Genomic DNA, 7940 nt, shown 5'->3' with positions numbered 1-7940 from the left:
TAAAACTGATAAAAACAGATGAAAGCTCTCAGGCTCTTCCCATCCTTCACCGATGGTTCCTTTTATTTTCCCACTCCCCCTCCTCTGCATGCCTTTGAAGGCTAGATGCCTCCATCTGCCCAGGGCCTCTTCTTTATGTACACGATCACCTTACAGCTTCATCCAATACCACACTTTATATACCATCTCCATTCCCATCATTCTTCTCTCTCTCTCCAGCCCTGACCTTGCCTTTCAATTTCAGTTTTATATATGCAGCTTCTCCTTGACACTTCCACAGAGAAGACATCAATTTAAAACATACGATGGCTAAATGAGAACTCTTGAGTCCCCTCTTTCTCTCCCAGCCTGCTGGTTTTTAGTGAATCTACATGCCTGCTTAAATTCTTCCAGTCTCATAGCACTTATAACCTGGCTCAACCTAGCACTATTTAGCACTCAGGACACCTTAAAAGAGCTCTATCCCTTTCTCTCTTCCCCTTTCCTGATTCCCTGTTTCCTGTCCTCCTTCATTTCCTCTCCACTTCCTCCCTTTCTTCCTTCTTCTAGGTATTCTGCTATTCATTCTGTATTACAACCACCATACTGTTTGGGAAAGTATATCAGTATAGTTTACTCATTAAGAATGCTTGTGGTGCCAGGAGTGGTGGCGCACACCTTTAATCCCAGCACTTGGAAGGAAGAGGCAGGTGAATTTCTGAGTTCAAGGTCAGCCTGGTCTACAGAGTGAGTTCCAGGACATCCAGAACTACAGAGAAACCCTGTCTCGAAAAAACAAAAACAAAACAAAACAACAACAACGAAAAAGAATTCTTGTTGCATTTTATTTCTCTTAAAAATAGGTTCAAGGTCTTTGCTTGGACAGGACTTCTTTTCCATGACTAGTAAGCCGTACTAGTTGCATTTCCTTTTTCATAAGTACCAATCAGTGCTTATGGATGTATATGTATGTTGTATGCCTGATGTGTGAGTTGGTGTAGCATCTGTGTGAATGTGCCTGAGTGTGTTTCTTGAATTTATGTATCTGTGTGCTCATCTGTGTATATGTTGGCCTGCCATGGTGTGTGTCTAGTTATAGGGTCACCTGGGCTTTTTAGACACAATGACAGAATAGGCAGTGCAGACAGAATTTTTGAGAACACTCAGGGACCACTTTCCTCTAGAGATTCACTAAGTTTATGTGGTCATTTGTCAACTGCAAAATATCCAGGGAGTCACATTGTCCCTGTGTCTTCCTTTGAGTCATTAGAACTGTACTGTGCTCCTGATGCCTTGCCTATGACAATCAGAAATAAGGATGAGTGGACAGGTCTCAGGAAGAGAAGGTCCAGTGCCTTTGGTGTGTTGGTAGGTAGCATGCTGGTTGCAGTGACATGGGCCCGTATCACAGTCTCCCCCTCCCTGTTAGGATGGGGCAAAACTACGGCTGAGAGAAGTCCGTTCCCAGCTTCTGAAGAGCATCTTCAGTTTCCTCATCTTCTTGCTTTGAAGGTTCCCACAATGATTAGGGCCATTTTCTGTTTATTCAGAATAGTGAGCACACAAATTTGTCCCCAGCAGTCATCCTTCAGGAGGAACAAGCAGAGGGCAGGAAGGGTATGTACTAGTGACTGTCTCACAGTTCTCATACACAGCCACACAGGGAGCTCTCACTGAAGTGCCTGAGAGAAAGGCAGCTTTTGTCCCCTATTTTTCCTCAGATGTCCTGATTCAATGTCCACCTGTCCTGCCCTTCCTCAAACATTCCTCACTCTGCTTCTTTTTCAGGTAACACCACTTCTTCATTTCCTAGACTTCAGAGCATCACTACAGGATTTGAGTGTGTTATTTTATATCCAATCATGTTGAGAAACGTCATCGATTTACTTGACACCCTGCATGCAGCTTTTCCTTTAGCTCCTTCAGAAATCACTTCTTTTTGACCCAAGTTCCAAGCCAAGTGGTCCTTCAAAGTTTTCTGCTCTTACATCTCTAAGTCCATCCAGTTCCACTCCATGTGCTGTGCTCAGTGAAGCAATTTCCACTCAGCCTCACCCACCATGTTCAGTCCCTACTCTCCTTGGCATTCCAGTAGGTCAGTGGAGTAGCCCATTGAGCTCATGAACTTCTCCATGTCCTCCTGGCTTCTTTCTGCCCTTCTGAACACCCTCACACTACTGCACAGCCCATTCTGGTTCACTTCAAAGATTCCTCTCTTATTTTGTATCTTACTCCATATATTTGGACTTAAGTTCCACTTCTGTGCTGTTGTCCCTATGTAAATAACCCTCAGACTTTCTTCTGGGACACCCACTGCTGTGTCAGGATTGTTTATTAAAAGCAAACATAGAAGATACTATAAATGTCTTGTCTTGAAGTGTTGGAGTCAGAGTAAAAAAAAATCTAGGAGTCGATTTTAGTCTTGCAATATAGAATAAAGTGCTTTGACTATCCTAATTTCAAATCCTTGCCTGGCAAACAGTCACAGTGAGAACATGCTAATTCTTGTCAGTGCTACTATTTGTTCACACTTGGATGACTCCCGGACTTAGTCAAAACAGAATTCCTGATCATCTCAGAGAATGACACTTCTCTCTGTCAGCTACTTAAATCAGACATTGAGAGCTTCCCTTGATAGCGCTCACATAGATACCAATCATTACCCAGGCTCCTTCACTCTCATTCTAACCTGTCCCCTCAATCACACAGCTCTCTCTGGTCCCACCTTAAATCAGTGGCACCTCACCTCTCTCTTGAGTTACTTACTGTAATGATTTCCAAATTGGTCTCTTGGCTTCATCTGCCCTTTCCTCCAACTTGTTCTTCAGCACATAGCAGCTCAGCTGAATTCTTAAAAGCATAAATTGGATCATGTCACCCCTCACCTCAAAGTTTTTCATGGGCTCCTGTCAGACCAAGGGTAAGCTCCAATTTTCTAGGGTGTAAAGGTCAATAAGTTCATTTGTGTCAACTACCCATCTGATTTCCCACCTACAGCCACTGCCGTCCTCATTCACTGTGGATTATCTCTCCAGGCTTTCTAGAAGGTTCCAAAGCTTAGGAAACCCTTTCGTTTTTGCAGACTATCATTTTGTCTCAAGAATATCCATGTTTGTATAATGTCCACTTCTCTTTTGGAACCCCATAATTTTAGTCTTTAGAGAAAGCTTTTCTGAGCTTGGAATTCTAACTGGAGATGCCTCCCCCCACTGCATTTCATGGTGCCCATGAATTCTCATTATGGCAAAACTAATTGCAATGACATATTCTCTCTATTTACTAGATTAATAATTTTTCTAAATACATACAGATGTTATAATGACACAGATAGTATCTGCCTTGCAATTGTATTCATCTCAAGTCTCTAAAAATGAATCTGGCTCAGATGAGGTACTTAATAATTATTGGATTGATAAAGTGAATGGATATGTGAATAATGAAGCCTTTCTGGTCATCTCAATGGTGCAGACACCAAGAGTGTGTGATTTACATGTAAGTGGTCACAATGGGTTCCCATTCTAGTGATTAAATCTAGAACTTCATGTTGCACAAGATTCAATAGCCTTTCACTGTAAATTTTCAATAGGAAACTTTCTGTTAGAGACGTTGATGGTCTTTTGCAATGCGACTTTGGTTTTCAGAGACTAGATCTTTTGGCTTCAGACTCTGTCTTAGAGAACCTGACCTAAGGTTCTAACTAACCTAAGTTAACTAGCACTAGTTTCCAGGTTACCCCTCCAAAAATCTGCACCCACCCCCCCCCAGGTTATAAGCCTGCCCCTGACACTTCACTTCTTAACAATCACCAAGCAGGAAAAAATACAAAAGTTAAGTTTATGGTTTGGCTCCCAGCAGCAGTCAATTATGTTAAAGGCCACAATGGCCCCCAATCATATGTGCATCAGGTTCTAGACAGAGTCTAAAGCCAAAAGATCTAGTCTCTGAAAACCAAAGTCGCATTGCAAAAGACCATCAATGTCTCTAACAAAAAGTTTCCTATTGAAGGGGATATCTATATCCCCTTCTTGCCTCTATAAATGCTTGCCTAAAACTAGGCTCAGGGCTCCACCTTCCTGCTGTGTCAATGTTGGCAGGGAGCCCAAACTTGAGCTTAAATAAAGTGACCCTAATGCAATTACATTGGAATTGGCTCCTTCATGCTTTCTTGAGGGGTTCACAAACGTTTCCTGGCACAACAGTTTGGATCTCCTCCTGAAGTGGTCTTGGGTCAGTTATTTGACTGGGTTTCAGTACTCTTGTTTAGAAAACAGATTTTTTTTGTAGTACCAGCTTATATGGTAATGGCAGAAAAATAAAATTAAGAAAGACTGCCACTTGTTCATTAATTAATAAATGTTAGTTGTTATATTTCACTGAACAATCTTTATATTGGCACTTACTTAGGAAGTACATAGAAAAGAAGGATGATAAATTAGTGATTTACTTATCTGTCAAGAAATTGGCTGAAATTACTAAATACTTGACCTTAGGCAATAGAGAAGGGAAACCATTTAAAAGCCATGACTGTTACGAATTCCATAGGTTGGTTCTTTACATTCCAGAGTTAAATGCATGCGTGCTTTCTAGATCTGGCATGAGGTTAGTGGTGGATTCTCTCTATGTCAGCTCACCTGCACCTTTCCTTGAAGGGTCACTCTTATTTACATGTTACTTAACTTTCCATTTCCGTTTTATTTTTGATCTGAACACTCAGTGTGCTTTTATATTTCCAAGGATCTTCTTTATAGATTATTTCACTCTGTTTGAGATTCAAAACAACTAGCAGAATATAGATGGTACTAAATAGAGGATTTTGGTATCATTCTACTCTGAGAATCTTGAATACACATCACACTTACAAAGACAGCGAATAGATAGGTTTTCAGTCCATCCATTGTTGTATTATAGTCTTAGCAGATGTATTACAAAATGATAATCTCAAGAGGGAAAAAAGCTAATCAATTTTAGATACTTTCTTGAAATTTGCTTGATTTTAATTTTTGGACACTGTGCTGTTTATGAAAGAAACAGACACAGCTTTCTCGAGATGTACCCCACACTGATATTTAGGGCACATGCCAAATTATCATTGAGGGGACTTTATCTCCTTTATCTAGGTGTGGCTTTAGTCCTCTAGGAAGTATCAAATGTATCAAGTAATGAGGGTTAGTGAATGTGGGTTTTACACAGCCATGTGCAGAGATTAAAAAGCAGGTTGGTAGCTCATAGATTTATTTAGTAAAAAAGGATTTGATATTTTGGTGTATCCTTTAAATTACTACAGCTCTGAAACAAAGTTTAGTTTTTACAACCTCACCATCAGATATAGTTACCTTAAATTTTAAAACAAATGTACTTAAGAGACAGATTACATTTTAAGAAGAAATAGCTACTGCTCTACTTAAAAGGCAAGATAAATTTGGCCAAGAAAGAACAAATTCCGTGGTTATTTTTTTGCTATGGTGTTTTTTATCTTATTAGTGTTTGTTTAGTTGTTTTTATTTTGTGTGTGTGTGTGTGTGTGTGTGTGAGAGAGAGAGAGAGAGACAGAGAGAGAGAGAAAGAGAGAGAGAGAGAGAGAGAGAGAGAGAGAGAGAGAGAGAGAGAGAGAGAGAGAGAGAGAGAGAGAGCATAAGTTTGGATTGTTAAGGAGGTGGGGAGGATCTCTGAGGAGTTGGAAGAGGAAACATGATTAAAATATATGAAAAATACTTTTAAATAAAAAGATAAAACCCACAGATTTTTTAAAATAAATTTGCAATTCAACCAACAATGGTGGTTTTCTTTTTCTTGTGTGCTCTCAAATATCACTGCTACCTTGGTTCTTCTTTGGGCTAGTTAGTGCACGTCTCAGGCTCTCAGGCCTTTTATCTTCAGAGAAAAGATAACAGTGTTCAGTAATACTATGAGTGCTGCTTTGCATCACTTCTTTTAGAGCGATTCATTAAAAATCCGAGGATAGGCATTGCTGTGTAATTTCTACAATTGAGAAAGAAAACAAAACCTTGGAAGGTGTGATGGTTTCTAGGAAGAAGAGACTTTTACTGACATTCTATTCACATATTTTCCAGGTTGCACATTAAGTGGAGCATCACATTCTGCCTGTTTAGATTTATGTATGTAGTATGTTCATGTGTGTTGTGTGTCTGTGCACACAGATGTTCACCATTTCCTTTAAAGATTTTTTTCCTCTAAGCTTTTTTTGAGCCATTAAAGTCAGACAGAACTTCAGTGAACTTCATGAGAAGTTCATTGACTGTTTAAGTCAGTTTGTTTGGCTTCCTCTCATTTTTAAAAATTAGTTTTTGAAATTAAACTTTTATGACATATTTTGGACACAGTAATTTTTTCCCCTCTGTCATGAGAAGTGATACATTAATATGTCTATTTAGAAACCAATAGTGTTAGTTATTCCTCATTATATTCCACTCAATATTTCCATTTGAATTTACCAACTAACACTAAGCTATTTGAAAAGACATACCAAAATCTACTAATGTAGGTGCTTTCTAAAATATATATACATATATGAAAGAAATTTAAACTGAGTTACTATATAATGATGGAGACAATACTCTAACTATGTAAATCATATGCTACTAAATAAAATCCCAGTAGTAAGAATGAGCTACATCTTTTTTAGTTATTTTTCAAAGGAATCCTATGCACACACTCCTCACAAACATTAAACACTATTGCCTATATTACTAGTTACTCTCTACAACACAATTCTAAAGCACCATTGTTAAAAACACAATATAATATACTATATATAAAAACTATACTATACTCTTCTATACTATACTATAGCATGGAGAAATCTAGATGATTCTCCTCAACTGGAAGCTTCACTCCTATTGGCTAGTATTCATGGTGCTGGAAGGTGCTGTGCATATAACAGAGGAGTACTGTAATCATAAATTTCATCTAACTATGAATTCTGCTAGCTATAACAACCTATTTGTAAGATGTGTTCATTGGTACAATAGTTAGGGGAGTAATCAACCAGTTTATTTAAAAATGGATCTAAGATTCATTCCATCAGATAGGACCTATGCCTGATCTTGCTAATAGAGACAAGTAGCTGAGACTAGGTAAGTCATAGGCTCTAGGGGAGAACCTGCTATTATTCTGATAAATAACACAGCCATAAAAACAACTCCTAATGACATTGTTATGTCCATATACCCACTGCACCAGTTAAGCCTCATCAGAGAAGTAAATGGTAATTGGTACAGAGAACTATAACTACATAGTGTGCAGAGTGAGAGACTTTGAAGCACTCCACTAAAATGAGATGTCTTTAACAACCCACCTCTCTCTGACAAGGCTCAGAGATCTGTGTAGAAGAGGAGTCAGAAAGACTGCTAAGACTCAGTGGTGGTGGATGGCTCTAAGGAAACAAAGTTTTTCAGGCACAACAGGGCTGATACATTCATGAACCCACAGAGACTATGACAGCATGCGTAAGACCTTCACAAGTTCAACCCAAACAACATTGCAACACGAAGAAGGGGAATGTGGCTTTTATCTCCTCAGATGATGGGACAAGATGAGAGTCTCACTCAAGCTGTGTGAGAGCAAGTCATGCATGGCTTGACCTGAGCGTAGAGTGTGTCCTTCTCTGTTCTAACTGTCCCTAGGCCTAGGCCTGGAAGTTTCTAACCTCCATACAATCTAGTCTTCCGAGATGACTGATTCAATCTGGCTTCCTTTGGTTTCTGACTGAATTGCCTTGCCTGACCTCATTACTAACTTTGGCAATATGTTCTAATCTTCTGTCACCTTCTCATTGTCTGGGTCATTCTGTCTTCACCTGTGTATGGCTTGTTCTCTCTATCAAGTGGTCCCAGTAAAATTGCCAGCACACACCATATAACACACACATGTCTTCCCTTCCCTCTCTATGTACTGCTCTTAATGTGCCTGTCTTTCTTGTGCTGTTCTCTTAAATAGCTTCT

Source organism: Mus musculus, chromosome 6 (assembly GCF_000001635.26).
Source record: "Mus musculus strain C57BL/6J chromosome 6, GRCm38.p6 C57BL/6J".
Lineage (NCBI taxonomy): Eukaryota > Metazoa > Chordata > Mammalia > Rodentia > Muridae > Mus > Mus musculus.
This window is presented reverse-complemented; position numbering follows the sequence as displayed.